This window comes from Salminus brasiliensis, chromosome 1 (assembly GCF_030463535.1).
Source record: "Salminus brasiliensis chromosome 1, fSalBra1.hap2, whole genome shotgun sequence".
Lineage (NCBI taxonomy): Eukaryota > Metazoa > Chordata > Actinopteri > Characiformes > Bryconidae > Salminus > Salminus brasiliensis.
The window spans coordinates 1,557,127-1,580,500 of record NC_132878.1 but is presented as its reverse complement, the minus strand read 5'-3'; the positions used below and the strand labels follow the sequence as shown (position 1 = coordinate 1,580,500).

Here is a 23,374-nt window from a genome sequence, read left to right as displayed (position 1 = left end):
GTCTCTCATTAGGGTGAATATTAATAACGCTGTAAATGTAGGTATTATGATATACACTGAGGAGGCGGAGCTACAGTCTTTCATTAGGGTAAATATTAATAACGCTGTAAGTGTAGGTATTGTGATATACACTGAGGAGGCGGAGCTACAGTCTCTCATTAGGGTGAATATTAATAACGCTCTAAATGTAGGTATTGACATATACACTGAGAAGGAGGAGCTACAGTCTCTCATTAGGGTGAATATTAATAACGCTCTAAATGTAGGTATTGTGATATACACTGAGGAGGCGGAGCTACAGTCTCTCATTAGGGTGAATAATAATAACGCTGTAAGTGTAGGTATTGTGATATACACTGAGGAGGCGGAGCTACAGTCTCTCATTAGGGTGAATATTAATAACGCTCTAAATGTAGGTATTGTGATATACACTGAGGAGGCGGAGCTACAGTCTCTCATTAGGGTGAATATTAATAACGCTCTAAATGTAGGTATTGTGATATACACTGAGGAGGCAGAGCTACAGTCTCATTAGGGTGAATATTAATAACGCTCTAAATGTAGGTATTGTGATATACACTGAGGAGGCGGAGCTACAGTCTCTTATTAGGGTGAATATTAATAATGCTCTAAATGTAGGTATTGTGATATACACTGAGGAGGCGGAGCTACAGTCTCTCATTAGGGTCAATATTAATAACGCTCTAAATGTAGGTATTGTGATATACACTGAGGAGGCGGAGCTACAGTCTCTCATTAGGGTGGATATTAATAACGCTCTAAATGTAGGTATTGTGATATACACTGAGGAGGCGGAGCTACAGTCTCTCATTAGGGTGAATATTAATAACTCTCTAAATGTAGGTATTGTGATATACACTGAGGAGGAGGAGCTACAGTCTCTCATTAGGGCTAAATGGCATTTTTACTAATGTTCTTTTAGGCTCGTCAAACTGAGCAACAGTAATCAAGGTAAAATGTAGAAATACATAAACAAATAAATGTAAAAATATCATCATTCAGAAGTTAATAAATATAAAAATATATATAGAAATAAATGTAGAAATGTTAACAAACTACATATAAAAACAATCAACTATCAAATAATTATGGAAATATATAAATAAAAATGGAAAAACAGAACTAAATAAATGTAGAACCATCTTATCTAGAACTAGAAACAGGTACCATATCTGCTTCTCCATTGACACAGGACAAGGATAAAAAAAATATACATATATATTTATTTATGAAGCACAGTATGAGAGAGAGACAGTAACAGTGTGTATGGTATAGACAGTACTGTGGTGTACTGTTAGCAGTCTCTCCACTAGAGGGCGGTGTAGGCTGGGTGCTGAATCAGGTCAGGTGACTGAAATGAAAGTGAAAGGAATTCTGAGCTGTTTCTTTGGAGAAGGAGAGGAGAGAGCAGATATCAGAGCTCTGGATTCACACTGTAAGTTCATTACCTGTTTAAACCGGATCATGTAGAAGATCACTGAGCTTTAATCCAGGAACTTTGTTGGTCACGGTGGTTGAAAAGCTGGTCATCCAGGTGAAAACATACCCTATACTGGTAAGCTAACTGGTTAACCAGCTATTGCCCAGCTTACTGTATGTTGCATTTGATGTTGGTCACAGTCCGTCACATCATCAGGGTTCAGCTTCAAACCCTGGATTTATACACCAGCCACTGTCTGAGGAAGTCCAGGGGGATTATTAAGAACCCACCCACCCAAACCACTGCCTGTTCTCACAGCTGCTCAGCGGCAGGAGGTACAGAAGCATGAAGACCAGAACCAGCCGGTTCCTAAACAGCTTCTGTCCACAAGCCATCAGGCTGCTGAACAGCCAGCAGCACAGTGTACCGGCCCACAGTCCATCACCAACTCCTCTCAGCTGTCTCATTTTACCACATATCACACCTTCACCCCACACTACACACCCTGCACCTGCTCTTCACTCACTTACTGGACCTGGAACCAGCCTCTCACTCCCACTGCACCCACCAAAGACCTTTCTCCCCACTCGGCTCCTCACACTGTATCTGTACCTCATATCTTATCTAAAGCCTGGATGTAAACAGTAATGTAAACATCTGCCCCTGTCATAGTTTATATATTAACACCATGTACCATGTGCAGTAGTGGACGTATAGTTTTAGTCTGATCTCTGTCTGATTTAGGAATCTGATGTTGAATGTACAAAGGCATTAAGAGGAGTAAATCCAGGGTATTTTAAACCCATATATTAGCCTTCTCCCTATACTGAACCACTCCCCCTTTTTGGCTGGGGGTGACCCCAAAACCAGCTGATGAAGGTATTGACTCAGAGGGCATGAAGCAATTAGCAGTAAGATAGAAACTCAAAAACTCCTGAATTGATCAGAACCTGAAGTCAACATCCTGCAGGAGTTCAGAAAACCTCAACTGAGCCAAAGAAACGATTGTCTTCAAGTTTTGGTGGCTGGATGGAATATAGCATGTTTCAGAATGGTTTGTTATACAGAATATCAGATGCTGTGAATTTCATTATTATATATTTATTATGTATTTATTAAATAAATATCCTTTTAATTATAAATCATCCTCTCTTGTGTGGTTATGTACGTATTCCGATCAGGTCCCTGACACGAGTGGACCGTCCTTCTGGGGAGTAAACTTGAAGTACTACACTTTAATAAGTAAAATTGTGTGGTAAGATGAGTCAGGATTCATTTGGACCGGTCTAAACTGATCTGTTGATTTAAACCATCATCCAGGTCCTGGACGTTTTTATCAGAGTAATAACTGATCAGATAACAGTTAATCAGTCAATAAATGAATAATTTGATGGTTTAGTAGTTAATAATGAATCCTTAATTTGCTACAGCCCTCGTCACAATGTTGTTATTACTGTATAATTATTATACATTTGATAGATTATAGATTATAGATCTGATGATAGAGTACAGCCGAGCCTCTGAACTCTGAACAGTTCACACAGGACTACTGGCTCTTCAGCAACCTGCTCGGGTTCCTTCTTCTTCAGGGTGAATTTAAATAGCTGGAAATGTGTCTCTGGTTCTGGTTCTGGTCCTGTCTCAATAAAGGTCCCACATCCTACACTTCCTGTGTTCTGGTGGTTTTCCACTTCAGTACTGCAATGGTCTCCTAACTACACAGGAGCACTTCACCCCCCTTCTGAAATCCTTACTGGAAACCAGTATGTTACAGAACAGTCTGTAAGGTATTATTACTGGTCTGTAAATCAGCTAAAGGTGGAGTAGATGATTTTCTAGAACCTTCTACCTTCAGCACTCCTTCTGAAGCCACTCCCCAAACCACATGAATGTGCAGGCCTGACTCGGGGAGAGTAGAGAAGAACACAGCGGAGAGGAGAAACATCCCCTTCAAAGTCAACATTGACTAAAAGACCCCCGTCAAACACACACACACACACACACACACACACACACACACACATTGCTAGCTCACTAACAGCTGCAGTTCGTTCCCAGCTGCAGGCATTTCACCGTTTATTCAATCACATGTTCTTATATGTTCTACATCTTGTGTGATTTCTTGCAGATGGCTGAAGGTTTATTCATTTTGCTGATAAAGCTCATCTGCAGCAGTGGTTTAATAATTCTGGATGTTCTGGACTTGTACATGTAGTTCATGCTCACACAGCCTTTTTAACCATCTCCACATCATCAGCACCCCCCATTCTTCAGATATACTTGCTGAAAAGGAGCAAAACAAAACCTGGTCAATAAGATGACCTCAGCAGATAAGCAGCAGAGACTCTTACCCCCCATTTCTCTGCTTTCTCAAACTTCACCACCTGGAACACCGCCACTGTGGACGTAGCTTCTTCTCCAGCTGTCCCACTGGCCTGGTGCTCGACAGGGCAATACAAGCAGTCAGAGAGTGGGGGTGGAACATTTCAGGCCTCTGATTGGTTGAGGGAAACTTGTAGGTCATTAAACTTGAGAATGTCCATCTACTGAGGAGTGTGTCGTTGAGCTAGCAAGCTACCTGGCTAATACCAATGTTAGCATTTAAAGTATATTAGCCTTGTTTTAGTCACTTTTCTATATGAACATGACATTACATATTTCAGATACTGACTCAATGTAACTGAAGATAATATAATGTAATGTAATGTAGAATAATGTTGTAAATTGTGTGTTTATTTCTTTTGCTAACTCTTAATTTGTAAATGCATATTTAGTAAATGTGATACATGTACAGATCTGCCTGGTCTGAACTTCATAAGGATTGTTATATTGTCAGTTACCATAAAGTAAATTCATAGATTTTCACCATTCATGTTCACAAACTTTAGTTTCTAGCTATTATTGTTGTTTTCAATATTAATTTTTGAAGCGTTGATTGATTATAATATAATAATAATAATAATATAAGAAGAATGGTCATATTTATACAGCAGGATATTTATGTTGATTCAAAGCTGGAACGTAAACATTTTTTCACAACTGTTTAACTAATAAACATTGTTTCAATGTTTTTTTCACCACTGAAGCAACAGCTGAAATGATTTCAGACACAATTCAATGTTGAAGGTCGATCATGGGACGCTTCCTGAAATCTCACACCTCACTCCAGCTCAGTAGGGGGAGGAACTGCAGCTAAAGTTGGTCTGTCCGCCAGAAGCCGAAGAAAAGAAGACCACACCTGGATTCCTATAGTGTGATGAGTCTGGACAGAAGAGCGTCCACGCTGAAGAGCTTTATAACTAAAATGATATTTAAAAAGTGAGGACAGTTTTATTACTCTTATTACTTTACACCATCTATCCATGTTCTGGTGTGTGTGTGTGTGTTAGCTAGAACTCTGCTAGAACTGAGTCAGCTGAGATTTTCTTTGTGAAAGAAGCAGATCTGCATTAAGCCTAATCGTGGACTAAATTTCAGAGTCAGTGACCCTGACTTAGTGACACGGGGTCTCTAATCTCTTTAATTGAGAGGGGCAGTTCCTCAGTTCCTCATCAGCTTTTAGCATCAGGAAGTGACCCCGTGGCCAGTCAGAAATGGCAGACAGATGCCAATGAGGGACTTAACCCTCGCTTGAATCGAGATTTAGCTTTTCTTTGGGTTTGAGAAACTAGTGCAGTGACCTACGGAGTCCGACGTCTATAATTAAGTCTATTAGAGGTCACTGAACACCTCCACATGGTTTTAGGAGAGTGGGTGATGAGTCAGGCCTGCAGTTAGCACCATACTAATTGGTGTACATAAGCTTGTGTGGTGTAGTGGAGTGGTGGGGATCCATAAATCTGATGCTGTTTGATCGTTGACTCTCTTCTTTTTCTCAGGTTCTCAGGAGTTTAGTGACCTCATGGCTGGAGCTGATCATCCTTTAGAGCCTTTATCCAGCAGCGCAACAGAATGTAGCCTTTGCATTTAACCCATCCATGACTACTGACTACTGAGGGAGGAGAAAGATGTCCCATCACTAAACTTTACAGTGGTTGCCATGACTACAACACAACCTTTTTAAAGTGTAAAGAAGGTCATGTGAAGGTTCAGCATTGGTTGATGTAACTTTCACTGTAAGCCAGGAACAGGAAGCTTCGTTTATGCGACTGTATTTGAAGAAGTGAACAATATAAAACATCTGTCTTACAGAGCGCACTGGAAGCTCCATCACAGCACCTCCACCATGAAACCTACAGATGACACCTACTTCCACCAACACCACCAGTTCAGCTTCTAAGAACGGTAAGTGTTACAGGTTGAGCAGCTAACACTGATGTTCTGGCTCCATTAAGTTATATCCAAAGGTCAGACTAAGGCTTTTCATGAGCTTGCTTATGGTGGGGTTACACACAGCATTTACAGTAGTACCTAAACTGTAGCTTTGAGAGCATAAAGGCTGGAGTGGAACCCTAAACCGTACACCTTCCGTACCTTTAGGGAGTATACAGTACACATGGCTGGCAAATTAAAGCACAACCAGTAGAAAACTGTGTTATTAAAACGCTGGGCATCATAAACTACCAGCACTGATTCTCCAGCCTCTGGAACAGACCTGGACCACCGTTCCTCCAAGGGGTTTTCCTCAGTTGGTGGTGTGATGATGTTGGAGAGTGCTGTCTTACACACAGTGCCTTACCAGCAAGCAATGTAGCATCACATTGAGAAGGCCCTCAGGGTGGATCATGGATCAACAAACTGCAAACCAATCAGCTAGCAGCTCCTGAGTGCCTTAGCTTTTGTATTTTGGAATAAAGTAAATGTTCCACAAAACCAGCAGCTCACAGCAGAAGCAACGTAGTGCTGATGTCACTCGCCCACATTTCAGCTTAAACCCTTATTAAGCTCTACATGAAGGGTGCTGCAGCTCTCTCACTTCCACCTCATGGATTCCTTATCCCTGTGTGGGCAGAGCCGGTTTATGGAGAGCCAGGCCACGTCTTGTTTTCCCCATAGTATGAAAACATGACTGCACAGCACCAGAGGGAGCCCATGAGCGAGTCCTCAATGAATAGGGTGAAGGGAGTCAAACCACAGTGCCTGTGTCCTCTTGTCCAGAACCTTTCCTTAATTGTAGACAGCAGAATGATGTCCTTTCATACCTGTATGTACATTTGTAGTATTTAGCTGATGCTCTTATTACAGAGGAGGGCCAATGTAGTGTTAGGAGTCTTGCTCAAGGACTCTTATTGGTGTAGCGCACCCAGACTGGGAATCGAACCCTTGTCTCTGACATGGTGAAATAGTGGAATAGCTTACTGGCAGCTAGTGGTTTTATCTGTTGCGCCACACCAACCAGGTATGTACAGACCTACCTGTGTGTTACCGCCAGTTTCAACAAAACAATTTAAAGAAATTTCTTTCTACTTACAAATGTTTCCTTTTGGACTTGCTCAGAAGCGCCCTCTAGTGTCTGACCAACCCGGAAGACATTCTCAAGTGGTAGTTCAAGTTCTCCCCTCTACCACTTCTCTGGTAACGTCAGTGAGTTACAACATGTTTAAATGTTAAACCATTAAATGTCATAGCGCTACCTGCAGAAGTGTGGCACTCATAAACTACAGCCGAGACGAAACCGTTGACAGTACGTGGTTTTGGCTCCGTTCGAACCCTGCAAGCTTTGTTTTGCTGAAAGTATTACGAGACTAGAAGGAGTCCAAACCCCAGGAGTGCTGCAGCCGTCCACATTTAGAACTGAGCGGTTCTGTGTGGAAGGACCTGTTAGACTGACAGAATAGTCTCAGTGTTTTAATTCAGTGTTGATTAAGTTTGATCTTTGTGTTTTATCCCACAGATGAACTGATTGCAGGAGCAGGAGGAGGCTGTGCTGCTGTAGTTGCTGTTGGTCTGGTTGCTGTGGCAGTTTATCTTATACATAAATATATAAATAAACCTAAAGAAAAAAAATTTACTTTTACAAATATATCTAATTCTGTACCTTTTTAAAAAATAAATAAATACAAACCATTATAATAAGAAATAAAGAAAATGAACAACATGAATAAAATAGTTGAACTGGTTACATACAGAGTGTATTGTATAACCATGTGTGTGTGATTTACTTGGAAAGCTTCTGAAGTTGAGCATTTACTCAGGCAGCATCACTGCTTAGGCAAAGTGCTTCCAGACTTATTAGAACTCAGGATGTGTTTCATCTTAGCCAGATTAATCAACATGATTCTGCATTTATTGTCATCATTGCTTCATTAAATAACCTCTATCAGCAACATCAGTTTGTGTTTTTAAATTACAGGAAACCCTTACACACACACACACACACACACGAAGACATGTAGAGCTATACCACACACAAAGACAGCTACAAAGTGCAGTCAGTACCACGCTGCCATCTTTCTCCTATCAAAATATAAACAAAGGCTGAAGCAAGAGCTTCCGGTGGTGAGAGAGGTCGAGCGCTGGACGGACCAATCAGTGGCCACGCTACAGGACGCTCTTGATGACACGGACTGGGACATGTTCCGGCGCAGCTCCGATGACGTCAACATGTTTACGGAAGCGGTTGTGGGTTTTATCGGGAAAGTAGCGGACGACACCGTCCAGAAATCTACAGTCAAAACATTTCCCAATCAGAAGCCCTGGGCGGATAAAAGCATCCGGGAGGCTCTGAATGCCCACACTGCTGCCTACAACACGGGGCTGATCAGCGGAGATATGCAGGAATACAAGTCTGCGTCATATGGAGTAAGGAAGGCAGTAAAGGAGGCGAAGCAGCGCTACGGGAGGAAACCAGAGTCCCAGTTCCAGCAAAACGACTCTAGGAGCCTGTGGCAGGGATTGAGAACAATAACGGACTATAGGAGCCAACCCTATGGACTGGGAAGTGCAGACTTATCTCTGGCGAACGAGCTAAACATCTTTTATGCTCGCTTTGATGCTGCAGCCGGCAACGTTAACTACAGTAACACCAGCACAGCTGATATAGAGGAGCACGTCAGAGAACAAAGAGCCTTCACCATCACAGAGAGAGATGTACGGCGGGTGTTCAGGAGAGTGAATACCAGGAAGGCTGCGGGACCCGATGGCATCTGCGGTCGAGTCCTAAAAGCCTGTGCAGATCAGCTAGCCCCGGTAGTCACGGACATCTTTAATCTCTCACTGACGCAGGGGATTGTTCCATCGTGCTTCAAACAGTCCATCATTGTTCCTGTCCCGAAGAACCCACAGCCAGCCTGCCTCAAAGACTACCGCCCAGTCGCCCTTACATCAGTCGTGATGAAGTGCTTCGAGAAGCTAGTGAGAAACTTCATCACAACCACACTGCCTGACACCCTGGACCCATTTCAGTTTGCATACCGACCAAACCGTTCCACAGATGATGCCATCGCTCACCTTCTCCACACATCAATGACACATCTGGATGCTGGGAGGCGTAATTATGTTAAAATGCTATTTGTGGACTACAGTTCAGCATTTAACACTATTATTCCCTCAAGACTCACCACGAAGCTGGAAGATCTAGGTCTCCACCCATCCATCTGTGACTGGATCTCCAACTTCCTCACAAACAGACCACAAGCTGTTCGGGTAGGCAAGCATGTCTCACCCACCCTCACCCTCAGTACTGGAGCCCCTCAGGGCTGTGTCCTTAGCCCTCTGCTGTACTCGCTGTACACCTCAGACTGCAAAGCCACTTCCAGCTCCACCAACATCATTAAGTTTGCTGACGACACAGTTGAGGTGGGCCTGATCTCAGGAAATAACGAAAAGGCCTACCTGGGAGAGATTAGAACCCTGGAGAACTGGTGCCAGGATAATAATCTCCAGCTAAATGCCAGCAAAACGAAGGAGCTGATTGTGGACTTTAGCAGGAAACAGCAGAGGAGCTATCAACCTGTCCAATCAGTGGAACGGCAGTGGAAAGGGTAGAAAGCTTCAAATACCTTGGAGTGACCATCTCTCAGGACTTGTTCAGCAGAGCGAATCACTAGGATGGAGTTTCCTGACCTGCAGTCCATCTACAAGAAGCAGTGTTGGACCAAGGCCAAGAAGATTGTGAAGGACCCCAGTCATCCCAACAATGGACTGTTTTCTCTGTTGCCCTCGGGGAAACGCTTAAGAACCCTAAAGGCTAACACAGAGAAAATGAGGAGGAGCTTCTTTCCACAAGCCATCCATGCCCTGAATGGGGACAGGGACTAGGACACTAAATTAAAATATCTACATACACAAACTGGACCCTCACCCACTACAATACACAACTATGGCTCACGGACAACTCACTACGGACAATGACGCAAATATTTCTTTTTAACTCACACATACACTCACATACAGATAAATATGTACATATGTATACATACATCCACCACAACCCTGACCAGGAGGGAGCAGATAAGAACATAGAGCTACAATTACACTGTAACTACTTTACATTGTAGTTACTTACAATTCTTCATGAGTTTTTCTTAGGAAAGCTTTTGTGAATCCAGGCCAAGAAGAATAAGAAACATGAGACCTGAGACACCCACTGAATGTAAAAAACATCTACTGAATGTAGAAACATCTACTGAATCTAGAAACACCCACTGAATGTAGAAACACCCACTGAATGTAGAAACATCTACTAAATGTAAAAACACCCACTGAATGTAGAAACACCCACTGAATGTAAAAACACCCACTGAATGTAGAAACGTCTACTGAATGTAGAAACGTTTACTGAATGGTAAAACACCCACAGAATGTAGAAATGTCTACTGAATGTAGAAACATCTACTGAATTTAGAAATACCAACTAAATCTAGAAACGTCTACTGAATGTAGAAACGTTTACTGAATGTAGAAACGTCTACTGAATGTAGAAACGTTTACTGAATGTAGAAACGTCCACTGAATGTCCCCCCGAGGTTCAGGTCTAGACTAATAGTAAATGTCTGAAAGACAGACAAGTGAGGGACAATCCAGAGACTGATAAAAGAGAGCCTCCTCTATTTGCTCTGAGAACCTCCAGCAGTGTTCCAAACAGAGGGAGACCGACAGTTCATCAGGTGATCACAGGTAACCAGAATCAAACCTGACGCAGACTGAAGAGCTGAGAGCTGATTGGATGGTTGAGAACATGTGGTAGCTACAGTATGTGCCTGGCTGATGGACTCTGGGAGTCGGTGTCAGAAAGAGTGAAAGGCTTTAAGGAAGTCAAAGTTACACCAGTCTTCCAGAAGGTTCTTTAGCTGGTGTTCTTTAACATTAAAGCATGTACATTAAAGCAGCCTGAACACATGTAGTTGAAGACCTCCTAGACACACTGAAGACCATGTAGGACAGTCAGGTCTGGGAACAGTATTTTAAGTTGAGAATTTCTGTTTGGTGCAAAGTCTGCAGTTGCTCCATTCACAGGTAAAAGTGTAAGGTGAGAGGTTCAAGAATGTGATTCATCAAGTCCAGTCAAGACAAGAGGCTTTTATTATCAGTTTAGCTCAGTACGAGTACATAGTGGAGTGAATTGTGTTTTTCCCAGAACAAGCGTGCAACATGAACAAAACCAGAACAGAACAATAGTGCAGAAAAGTAGAGGATTTGTACATTTGGTTTGACAGATTTGGCAACACATTTTAAGTTGAATATTTCTGTGTGTTTCCACGTCTGCAGTTGTGCCATGGCACTGGAGCTGGAACTGATGCGGCGGTTGCCGCTGGCACAGGAACTGGCAGCTGCAGAAGCTGCAGGCACTGCCTTCACAGGAACAGAAGCCACTACTCACTACTCACCACCCACCACCCACCAGCTACCACCCACCACCCACTACCCACTACTCGCCCCCCACCACTGACTCTGATTTGATGAATCAACAGGTCGGATCAGACTGGATCACTGTTGCTGTCCTGGACGATGGCAGAAGTTTGCAGATCCTCAGCCAGATAAAGGTTCCATTGAGCTGTAACCTCTTTTCAGTGTCTGACCATCAGGACTTCTGCTGAAGCCGTTGAGAAAACACTGCTTATCATGACAGAAGCTGTGAGAGGTCATGAAGTCTTGAGAGCTGGTAGAACTGGAGTTGTGATGGTCAGCTACCACGTCTGTGGAATCTTGATCTTAGTGAAGTATTTGTAGAACGTAGGTGAAGATTTCGTAGACACGCTGAAGACCGTGTAGGACAGTCATGATGGTGGTGAACCACTTCCTGATACGCCTGTTTGCGTCAGTGTGTGTGGAATCTGGGTCCCTGTTGATGAGAATGCACACAGCGGTGTTCTGAGTCATGGTGTTCTTCATCTGAGCAGTAATCAGAGCTGTGTTCATCCTCTTCTTCCTCTGTGTTCCTCTATCACACACTCCTGCAGTACATTTGGTTCGACAGATTTGGGAACACATTTTAAGTTGAACATTTCTGTTGCCGCTGCCACAGAACTGGTAGCGGCAACAACTGCCGGCAGCACAGGAACTGGTAGCGGCAACAGCTTCACAGGAACAGAAGCAGCTGAAACTGCCTGAACTGGAAACAGGGGCAGTTGACACTGCTTGCCTTATCGTAGGCGCAGACGCCACTGCCTGGACAGAAACAGAGGCGGGCTGGGCCGCAGAGACAGAAACAAAACAAAGGCAGGCATGACACCTGTGTCCCCTGTGTTACTCCTGCCTTTATGAACCTGATTGGTTGGTTTGTGCTTTGTGAAGTAGCACAAACAGCAGAGGAGCTATCAACCTGTCCACATCAGTGGAACGGCAGTGGAAAGGGTAGAAAGCTTCAAATACCTTGGAGTGACCATCTCTCAGGACTTGTTCAGCAGAGCGAATCACTAGGATGGAGTTTCCTGACCTGCAGTCCATCTACAAGAAGCAGTGTTGGACCAAGGCCAGGAAGATTGTGAAGGACCCCAGTCATCCCAACAATGGACTGTTTTCTCTGTTGCCCTCGGGGAAACGCTTAAGAACCCTAAAGGCTAACACAGAGAGAATGAGGAGGAGCTTCTTTCCACAAGCCATCCATGCCCTGAATGGGGACAGGGACTAGGACACTAAATTAAAATATCTACATACACAAACTGGACCCTCACCCACTACAATACACAACTATGGCTCACGGACAACTCACTACGGACAATGACGCAAATATTTCTTTTTAACTCACATACACTCACAGATAAATATGTACATATGTATACATACATCCACCACAACCCTGACCAGGAGGGAGCAGATAAGAACATAGAGCTACAATTACACTGTAACTACTTTACATTGTAGTTACTTACAATTCTTCATGAGTTTTTCTTAGGAAAGCTTTTGTGAATCCAGGCCAATAAGAATAAGAAAAATGAGACCTGAGACACCCACTGAATGTAAAAAACATCTACTGAATGTAGAAACATCTACTGAATCTAGAAACACCCACTGAATGTAGAAACACCCACTGAATGTAGAAACACCCACTGAATGTAGAAACATCTACTAAATGTAAAAACACCCACTGAATGTAGAAACACCCACTGAATGTAAAAACACCCACTGAATGTAGAAACAACTACTGAATGTAAAAACACCCACTGAATGTAGAAACACCCACTGAATGTAGAAACGTCTACTGAATGTAGAAATGTCTACTGAATGTAGAAACGTTTACTGAATGTAGAAACGTTTACTGAATGTAGAAACACCCACTGAATGTAGAAACATCTACTGAATGTAAAAACACCCACTGAATGTAGAAACACCCACTGAATGTAGAAACGTCTACTGAATGTAGAAACGTTTACTGAATGTAGAAACGTTTACTGAATGGTAAAACACCCACAGAATGTAGAAACGTCTACTGAATGTAGAAACATCTACTGAATGTAGAAATACCAACTAAATCTAGAAACGTCTACTGAATGTAGAAACGTTTACTGAATGTAGAAACGTCTACTGAATGTAGAAACGTTTACTGAATGTAGAAACGTCCACGGAATGTCCCCCCGAGGTTCAGGTCTAGACTAATAGTAAATGTCTGAAAGACAGACAAGCGAGGGACAATCCAGAGACTGATAAAAGAGAGCCTCCTCTATTTGCTCTGAGAACCTCCAGCAGTGTTCCAAACAGAGGGAGACCGACAGTTCATCAGGTGATCACAGGTAACCAGAATCAAACCTGACGCAGACTGAAGAGCTGAGAGCTGACTGGATGGTTGAGAACATGTGGTAGCTACAGTATGTGCCTGGCTGATGGACTCTGGGAGTCGGTGTCAGAAAGAGTGAAAGGCTTTAAGGAAGTCAAAGTTACACCAGTCTTCCAGAAGGTTCTTTAGCTGGTGTTCTTTAACATTAAAGCATGTACATTAAAGCAGCCTGAACACATGTAGGTGAAGACCTCCTAGACACACTGAAGACCATGTAGGACAGTCAGGTCTGGGAACAGTATTTTAAGTTGAGAATTTCTGCTTGGTGGAAAGTCTGCAGTTGCTCCATTCACAGGTAAAAGTGTAAGGTGAGAGGTTCAAGAATGTGATTCATCAAGTCCAGTCAAGACAAGAGGCTTTTATTATTATTTCAGCTCAGTACGAGTACATAGTGGAGTGAATTGTGTTTTTCCCAGAACAAGCGTGCAACATGAACAAAACCAGAACAAAACAATAGTGCAGAAAAGTAGAGGATTTGTACATTTGGTTTGACAGATTTGGCAACACATTTTAAGTTGAATATTTCTGTGTGTTTCCACGTCTGCAGTTGTGCCATGGCACTGGAGCTGGAACTGATGCGGCGGTTGCCGCTGGCACAGGAACTGGCAGCTGCAGAAGCTGCAGGCACTGCCTTCACAGGAACAGAAGCCACTACTCACTACTCACCACCCACCACCCACCAGCTACCACCCACCACCCACTACCCACTACTCGCCCCCCACCACTGACTCTGATTTGATGAATCAACAGGTCGGATCAGACTGGATCACTGTTGCTGTCCTGGACGATGGCAGAAGTTTGCAGATCCTCAGCCAGATAAAGGTTCCATTGAGCTGTAACCTCTTTTCAGTGTCTGACCATCAGGACTTCTGCTGAAGCCGTTGAGAAAACACTGCTTATCATAACAGAAGCTGTGAGAGGTCATGAAGTCTTGAGAGCTGGTAGAACTGGAGTTGTGATGGTCAGCTCCCACGTCTGTGGAATCTTGATCTTAGTGAAGTATTTGTAGAACGTAGGTGAAGATTTCGTAGACACGCTGAAGACCGTGTAGGACAGTCATGATGGTGGTGAACCACTTCCTGATACGCCTGTTTGCGTCAGTGTGTGTGGAATCTGGGTCCCTGTTGATGAGAATGCACACAGCGGTGTTCTGAGTCATGGTGTTCTTCATCTGAGCAGTAATCAGAGCTGTGTTCATCCTCTTCTTCCTCTGTGTTCCTCTATCACACACTCCTGCAGTACATTTGGTTTGACAGATTTGGGAACACATTTTAAGTTGAACATTTCTGTTGCCGCTGCCACAGAACTGGTAGCGGCAACAGCTGCCGGCAGCACAGGAACTGGTAGCGGCAACAGCTTCACAGGAACAGAAGCAGCTGAAACTGCCTGAACTGGAAACAGGGGCAGTTGACACTGCTTGCCTTATCGTAGGCGCAGACGCCACTGCCTGGACAGAAACAGAGGCGGGCTGGGCCGCAGAGACAGAAACAAAACAAAGGCAGGCATGACACCTGTGTCCCCTGTGTTACTCCTGCCTTTATGAACCTGATTGGTTGGTTTGTGCTTTGTGAAGTAGCACAAACAGCAGAGGAGCTATCAACCTGTCCACATCAGTGGAACGGCAGTGGAAAGGGTAGAAAGCTTCAAATACCTTGGAGTGACCATCTCTCAGGACTTGTTCAGCAGAGCGAATCACTAGGATGGAGTTTCCTGACCTGCAGTCCATCTACAAGAAGCAGTGTTGGACCAAGGCCAAGAAGATTGTGAAGGACCCCAGTCATCCCAACAATGGACTGTTTTCTCTGTTGCCCTCGGGGAAACGCTTAAGAACCCTAAAGGCTAACACAGAGAGAATGAGGAGGAGCTTCTTTCCACAAGCCATCCATGCCTTGAATGGGGACAGGGACTAGGACACTAAATTAAAATATCTACATACACAAACTGGACCCTCACCCACTACAATACACAACTATGGCTCACGGACAACTCACTACGGACAATGACGCAAATATTTCTTTTTAACTCACACATACACTCACAGATAAATATGTACATATGTATACATACATCCACCACAACCCTGACCAGGAGGGAGCAGATAAGAACATAGAGCTACAATTACACTGTAACTACTTTACATTGTAGTTACTTACAATTCTTCATGAGTTTTTCTTAGGAAAGCTTTTGTGAATCCAGGCCAAGAAGAATAAGAAAAATGAGACCTGAGACACCCACTGAATGTAAAAAACATCTACTGAATGTAGAAACATCTACTGAATCTAGAAACACCCACTGAATGTAGAAACACCCACTGAATGTAGAAACATCTACTAAATGTAAAAACACCCACTGAATGTAGAAACACCCACTGAATGTAAAAACACCCACTGAATGTAGAAACAACTACTGAATGTAAAAACACCCACTGAATGTAGAAACGTCTACTGAATGTAGAAACGTCTACTGAATGTAGAAACGTTTACTGAATGTAGAAACGTTTACTGAATGTAGAAACATCTACTGAATGTAAAAACACCCACTGAATGTAGAAACATCTACTAAATGTAAAAACACCCACTGAATGTAGAAACACCCACTGAATGTAAAAACACCCACTGAATGTAGAAACATCTACTGAATGTAAAAACACCCACTGAATGTAGAAACACCCACTGAATGTAGAAATGTCTACTGAATGTAGAAACGTTTACTGAATGTAGAAACGTTTACTGAATGTAGAAACACCCACTGAATGTAGAAACATCTACTGAATGTAAAAACACCCACTGAATGTAGAAACACCCACTGAATGTAGAAACGTCTACTGAATGTAGAAACGTTTACTGAATGTAGAAACGTTTACTGAATGTAGAAACACCCACTGAATGTAGAAACATCTACTGAATGTAAAAACACCCACTGAATGTAGAAACACCCACTGAATGTAGAAACGTCTACTGAATGTAGAAACGTTTACTGAATGTAGAAACGTTTACTGAATGGTAAAACACCCACAGAATGTAGAAACGTCTACTGAATGTAGAAACATCTACTGAATGTAGAAATACCAACTAAATCTAGAAACGTCTACTGAATGTAGAAACGTTTACTGAATGTAGAAACGTCTACTGAATGTAGAAACGTCTACTGAATGTAGAAACGTTTACTGAATGTAGAAACGTCCACTGAATGTCCCCCCGAGGTTCAGGTCTAGACTAATAGTAAATGTCTGAAAGACAGACAAGCGAGGGACAATCCAGAGACTGATAAAAGAGAGTCTCCTCTATTTGCTCTGAGAACCTCCAGCAGTGTTCCAAACAGAGGGAGACCGACAGTTCATCAGGTGATCACAGGTAACCAGAATCAAACCTGACGCAGACTGAAGAGCTGAGAGCTGACTGGATGGTTGAGAACATGTGGTAGCTACAGTATGTGCCTGGCTGATGGACTCTGGGAGTCGGTGTCAGAAAGAGTGAAAGGCTTTAAGGAAGTCAAAGTTACACCAGTCTTCCAGAAGGTTCTTTAGCTGGTGTTCTTTAACATTAAAGCATGTACATTAAAGCAGCCTGAACACATGTAGGTGAAGACCTCCTAGACACACTGAAGACCATGTAGGACAGTCAGGTCTGGGAACAGTATTTTAAGTTGAGAATTTCTGCTTGGTGGAAAGTCTGCAGTTGCTCCATTCACAGGTAAAAGTGTAAGGTGAGAGGTTCAAGAATGTGATTCATCAAGTCCAGTCAAGACAAGAGGCTTTTATTATCAGTTCAGCTCAGTACGAGTACATAGTGGAGTGAATTGTGTTTTTCCCAGAACAAGCGTGCAACATGAACAAAACCAGAACAGAACAATAGTGCAGAAAAGTAGAGGATTTGTACATTTGGTTTGACAGATTTGGCAACACATTTTAAGTTGAATATTTCTGTGTGTTTCCACGTCTGCAGTTGTGCCATGGCACTGGAGCTGGAACTGATGCGGCGGTTGCCGCTGGCACAGGAACTGGCAGCTGCAGAAGCTGCAGGCACTGCCTTCACAGGAACAGAAGCCACTACTCACTACTCACCACCCACCACCCACCAGCTACCACCCACCACCCACTACCCACTACTCGCCCCCCACCACTGACTCTGATTTGATGAATCAACAGGTCGGATCAGACTGGATCACTGTTGCTGTCCTGGACGATGGCAGAAGTTTGCAGATCCTCAGCCAGATAAAGGTTCCATTGAGCTGTAACCTCTTTTCAGTGTCTGACCATCAGGACTTCTGCTGAAGCCGTTGAGAAAACACTGCTTATCATAACAGAAGCTGTGAGAGGTCATGAAGTCTTGAGAGCTGGTAGAACTGGAGTTGTGATGGTCAGCTCCCACGTCTGTGGAATCTTGATCTTAGTGAAGTATTTGTAGAACGTAGGTGAAGATTTCGTAGACACGCTGAAGACCGTGTAGGACAGTCATGATGGTGGTGAACCACTTCCTGATACGCCTGTTTGCGTCAGTGTGTGTGGAATCTGGGTCCCTGTTGATGAGAATGCACACAGCGGTGTTCTGAGTCATGGTGTTCTTCATCTGAGCAGTAATCAGAGCTGTGTTCATCCTCTTCTTCCTCTGTGTTCCTCTATCACACACTCCTGCAGTACATTTGGTTTGACAGATTTGGGAACACATTTTAAGTTGAACATTTCTGTTGCCGCTGCCACAGAACTGGTAGCGGCAACAGCTGCCGGCAGCACAGGAACTGGTAGCGGCAACAGCTTCACAGGAACAGAAGCAGCTGAAACTGCCTGAACTGGAAACAGGGGCAGTTGACACTGCTTGCCTTATCGTAGGCACAGACGCCACTGCCTGGACAGAAACAGAGGCGGGCTGGGCCGCAGAGACAGAAACAAAACAAAGGCAGGCATGACCTGTGTCCCCTGTGTTACTTCTGCCTTTATGAACCTGATTGGTTGGTTTGTGCTTTGTGAAGTAGCACAAACAGCAGAGGAGCTATCAACCTGTCCACATCAGTGGAACGGCAGTGGAAAGGGTAGAAAGCTTCAAATACCTTGGAGTGACCATCTCTCAGGACTTGTTCAGCAGAGCGAATCACTAGGATGGAGTTTCCTGACCTGCAGTCCATCTACAAGAAGCAGTGTTGGACCAAGGCCAAGAAGATTGTGAAGGACCCCAGTCATCCCAACAATGGACTGTTTTCTCTGTTGCCCTCGGGGAAACGCTTAAGAACCCTAAAGGCTAACACAGAGAGAATGAGGAGGAGCTTCTTTCCACAAGCCATCCATGCCCTGAATGGGGACAGGGACTAGGACACTAAATTAAAATATCTACATACACAAACTGGACCCTCACCCACTAAAATACACAACTATGGCTCACGGACAACTCACTACGGACAATGACGCAAATATTTCTTTTTAACTCACACATACACTCACAGATAAATATGTACATATGTATACATACATCCACCACAACCCTGACCAGGAGGGAGCAGATAAGAACATAGAGCTACAATTACACTGTAACTACTTTACATTGTAGTTACTTACAATTCTTCATGAGTTTTTCTTAGGAAAGCTTTTGTGAATCCAGGCCAAGAAGAATAAGAAAAATGAGACCTGAGACACCCACTGAATGTAAAAAACATCTACTGAATGTAGAAACATCTACTGAATCTAGAAACACCCACTGAATGTAGAAACACCCACTGAATGTAGAAACATCTACTAAATGTAAAAACACCCACTGAATGTAGAAACACCCACTGAATGTAAAAACACCCACTGAATGTAGAAACATCTACTGAATGTAAAAACACCCACTGAATGTAGAAACACCCACTGAATGTAGAAATGTCTACTGAATGTAGAAACGTTTACTGAATGTAGAAACGTTTACTGAATGTAGAAACACCCACTGAATGTAGAAACATCTACTGAATGTAAAAACACCCACTGAATGTAGAAACACCCACTGAATGTAGAAACGTCTACTGAATGTAGAAACGTTTACTGAATGTAGAAACGTTTACTGAATGGTAAAACACCCACTGAATGTAGAAACACCCACTGAATGTAGAAACATCTACTGAATGTAAAAACACCCACTGAATGTAGAAACACCCACTGAATGTAGAAACGTCTACTGAATGTAGAAACGTTTACTGAATGTAGAAACGTTTACTGAATGGTAAAACACCCACTGAATGTAGAAACATCTACTGAATGTAAAAACACCCACTGAATGTAAAAACACCCACTGAATGTAGAAACACCCACTGAATGTAGAAACATCTACTGAATGTAAAAACACCCACTGAATGTAGAAACGTCTACTGAATGTAGAAACGTTTACTGAATGGTAAAACACCCACAGAATGTAGAAACGTCTACTGAATGTAGAAACGTCTACTGAATGTAAAAACACCAACTGAATGTAGAAACACCCACTGAATGTAAAAACACCCACTGAATGTAGAAACACCCACTGAATGTAGAAACATCTACTGAATGTAAAAACACCCACTGAATGTAGAAACGTCTACTGAATGTAGAAACGTTTACTGAATGGTAAAACACCCACAGAATGTAGAAACGTCTACTGAATGTAGAAACATCTACTGAATGTAGAAATACCAACTAAATCTAGAAACGTCTACTGAATGTAGAAACGTCTACTGAATGTAAAAACACCCACTGAATGTAGAAACACCCACTGAATGTAAAAACACCCACTGAATGTAGAAACACCCACTGAATGTAGAAACATCTACTGAATGTAAAAACACCCACTGAATGTAGAAACGTCTACTGAATGTAGAAACGTTTACTGAATGGTAAAACACCCACAGAATGTAGAAACGTCTACTGAATGTAGAAACATCTACTGAATGTAGAAATACCAACTAAATCTAGAAACGTCTACTGAATGTAGAAACGTTTACTGAATGTAGAAACGTCTACTGAATGTAGAAACGTTTACTGAATGTAGAAACGTCCACTGAATGTCCCCCCAAGGTTCAGGTCTAGACTAATAGTAAATGTCTGAAAGACAGACAAGCGAGGGACAATCCAGAGACTGATAAAAGAGAGTCTCCTCTATTTGCTCTGAGAACCTCCAGCAGTGTTCCAAACAGAGGGAGACCGACAGTTCATCAGGTGATCACAGGTAACCAGAATCAAACCTGACGCAGACTGAAGAGCTGAGAGCTGATTGGATGGTTGAGAACATGTGGTAGCTACAGTATGTGCCTGGCTGATGGACTCTGGGAGTCGGTGTCAGAAAGAGTGAAAGGCTTTAAGGAAGTCAAAGTTACACCAGTCTTCCAGAAGGTTCTTTAGCTGGTGTTCTTTAACATTAAAGCATGTACATTAAAGCAGCCTGAACACATGTAGGTGAAGACCTCCTAGACACACTGAAGACCATGTAGGACAGTCAGGTCTGGGAACAGTATTTTAAGTTGTGAATTTCTACTTGGTGGAAAGTCTGCAGTTGCTCCATTCACAGGTACAAGTGTGAGGTGAGATGTTCAGGAATGTGGTTCATCAAGTCCAGTCAAGACAAGAGGCTTTTATTATTATTTCAGCTCAGTACGAGTACATAGTGGAGTGAATTGTGTTTTTTCCAGAACAAGCGTGCAACATGAACAAAACCAGAACAGAACAATAGTGCAGAAAAGTAGAGGATTTGTACATTTGGTTTGACAGATTTGGCAACACATTTTAAGTTGAATATTTCTGTGTGTTTCCACGTCTGCAGTTGTGCCATGGCACTGGAGCTGGAACTGATGCTGCGGTTGCCGCTGGCAGGCAGTTGGCACCGCCTTCACAGGAACAGAAGCCACTACTCACCACCCACCACCCACCACCCACTACCCACTACTCGCCCCCCACCACCCACTACCCACCATCCTCTACCAAACACCCACCACCCACCACCCACTATCCATCACCCACTACTCACCCCCCACCACCCATCACCCACCAGCCACCAGCCTCTACCCACTACCCACCACCCACTACCCACTATCAGAATCAAACCTGACACAGACTGAAGAGCTGATTGCTGATTGGAGGGTTGAGAACATGTGGTATCTACAGTATGTACCTGGCTGATTCACTTTGGGTGTCGGTGTCAGAAAGAGTGAAAGGCTTTAAGGGAGTCTCTGCTACACCAGTCTTCCAAAAAGTTCTTTAGCCAGTGTCGACGTGGCGTGTTCAGTCCTGTCCCGCCACTTTAGGAGCCCACCACAGCCAGAAGAAGAGAAACTGCACTGAAACACAAGCCTCACACACCTTTAAAATCCTGTGTTTTTCTCTTTCTCACATTATTTCCTTCCTTTCTGAGACGACGGAGAAAGGAAGGGAGTTTACACTCCTCTATTTCTTCTATACAGTGTGACTCACTACACATGTAGACTTTATAGTGCCCTCACTTCCCTTCTCTGTGTATTGGTAAAGAGCTCTAAAGCTGAGGGGCTGTGGGTTCCATATAAGCATTTAATAGCATTACTTTGTCAGTCTGAGTTTTCTCCATACCGGTTATTAAGTATGGGAGATTCCACTTTAGTAGCCGATCCACTTTAAAGGATGTACATTAAAGCAACCTGAACACATGTAGGTGAAGACCTCCTAGACACACTGAAGGCCATGTAGGACAGTCAGGTCTGGGAACAGTATTTTAAGTTGAGACTTTCTACTTGGTGGAAAGTCTGCAGTTGCTCCATTCACAGGTACAAGTGTGAGGTGAGATGTTCAGGAATGTGGTTCATCAAGTCCAGTCAAGACAAGAGGCTTTTATTATTATTTCAGCTCAGTACGAGTACATAGTGGAGTGAATTGTGTTTTTTCCAGAACAAGCGTGCAACATGAACAAAACCAGAACAGAACAATAGTGCAGAAAAGTAGAGGATTTGTACATTTGGTTTGACAGATTTGGCAACACATTTTAAGTTGAATATTTCTGTGTGTTTCCACATCTGCAGTTGTGCCATGGCACTGGAGCTGGAACTGATGCGGCGGTTGCCGCTGGCACAGGAACTGGCAGCTGCAGAAGCTGCAGGCACTGCCTTCACAGGAACAGAAGCCACTACTCACTACTCACCACCCACCACCCACCAGCTACCACCCACCACCCACTACCCACTACTCGCCCCCCACCACTGACTCTGATTTGATGAATCAACAGGTCGGATCAGACTGGATCACTGTTGCTGTCCTGGACGATGGCAGAAGTTTGCAGATCCTCAGCCAGATAAAGGTTCCATTGAGCTGTAACCTCTTTTCAGTGTCTGACCATCAGGACTTCTGCTGAAACCATTGAGAAAACACTGCATATCATGACAGAAGCTGTGAGAGGTCATGAAGTCTTGAGAGCTGGTAGAACTGGAGTTGTGATGGTCAGCTCCCACGTCTGTGGAATCTTGATCTTAGTGAAGTATTTGTAGAACGTAGGTGAAGATTTCGTAGACACGCTGAAGACCGTGTAGGACAGTCATGATGGTGGTGAACCACTTCCTGATACGCCTGTTTGCGTCAGTGTGTGTGGAATCTGGGTCCCTGTTGATGAGAATGCACACAGCGGTGTTCTGAGTCATGGTGTTCTTCATCTGAGCAGTAATCAGAGCTGTGTTCATCCTCTTCTTCCTCTGTGTTCCTCTATCACACACTCCTGCAGTACATTTGGTTTGACAGATTTGGGAACACATTTTAAGTTGAACATTTCTGTTGCCGCTGCCACAGAACTGGTAGCGGCAACAGCTGCCGGCAGCAGAGGAACTGG

General features: G+C 43.4%; 1 long non-coding RNA gene across 1 annotated transcript; it reads left to right on the top strand.

The window, feature by feature from the left end:
* Nucleotides 1-1,467: 1,467 nt before the first annotated feature.
* LOC140571325 (uncharacterized) lies at nucleotides 1,468-7,659 on the top strand. Its single transcript, XR_011980650.1, has 4 exons — nucleotides 1,468-1,576; nucleotides 4,528-4,759; nucleotides 5,320-5,725; nucleotides 7,275-7,659. It is a non-coding gene; the product is annotated as an uncharacterized lncRNA (long non-coding RNA).
* Nucleotides 7,660-23,374: the final 15,715 nt, after the last annotated feature.